This window comes from Belonocnema kinseyi, chromosome 8 (genome assembly GCF_010883055.1).
Source record: "Belonocnema kinseyi isolate 2016_QV_RU_SX_M_011 chromosome 8, B_treatae_v1, whole genome shotgun sequence".
NCBI classification, from domain to species: Eukaryota; Metazoa; Arthropoda; class Insecta; order Hymenoptera; family Cynipidae; genus Belonocnema; species Belonocnema kinseyi.
The window spans coordinates 36,161,530-36,162,508 of record NC_046664.1 but is presented as its reverse complement, the minus strand read 5'-3'; positions in this window follow the sequence as shown (position 1 = coordinate 36,162,508).

Here is a 979-nt window from a genome sequence, read left to right as displayed (position 1 = left end):
CCAAGTGAGTCACGCCTACCCCGAAAGGGAAATGGCTTAATGGTGTAATAATAAAAGTTGATCTTGCTGTTTTTTTGAATTTTTTAAGAAGGAACCGAAGCGGGACTCAGTGGGGTCTTTAAGGGTACTTTGATGAGGCTCCTTTCCGTTCCTTCGGTCCGCCAGGGTTGTCCCTTGTATAAGAAATAATGCTCTAAACTTGACTATTCTCAAATGTACCCAAAAATCCTCACTTTTCTTTACATTTTTGAGTCTTCAAAGCCCACCTTTTTTACGTAAACGTCTTCAAGCTCATTTACGTAGAACACTTTTAGCTTTCTTATGTCTATTTTTTTTGTTGCGCTAGCATTTTTTGAGTTGTTAAGCTTTAAAGACAGATGCCTACCATTTTCTAGGCGATAGGAGTCGTAACACAGAGGTAATACGTGGCGTTCGTCTGCTCTCTATGGCGGTAGAGCTGGGAATGATTAAATATATGTATGTTATGATTTTAAGTATATAAAATCTAGTAATGAAATTATTAGATAAATTGAGATTTGGTTCTGAAAACGGATAAAGGACCTAGCCGGATAAGTATGTGAAAAGTGCTTTTGAGCCCTATCGAACCGGACTTGGTCCTATGTGCACATTACAAAAATTGAACTCTTTTCTGAAGTGTTTAGCCTGTCAACCTTAAAGATAACCATTTAAGGTCATGTTTATGGTTTTAGAGTTTCTTGCGTATACCTCGGATTGCGTATTAGAAAGTCAATGTACTTTTTCAAAAATATTATTGAAATTGTTGAAGGAAAGTATAGTATAGTATAAATTTTGATAGACCATTAACCAAAATATTAATTTCGTACTTAAATAATATTTCAAACTTTAAAAGATAAAATTTCTGTTAAACTGATCGTCCTTATCATCGGCGCTCTTGGAGGTGCCAAGCTTTCACTTGCTAATAGCCTAAAAAGCATCCCTGCGTGTCAACAATATGCTA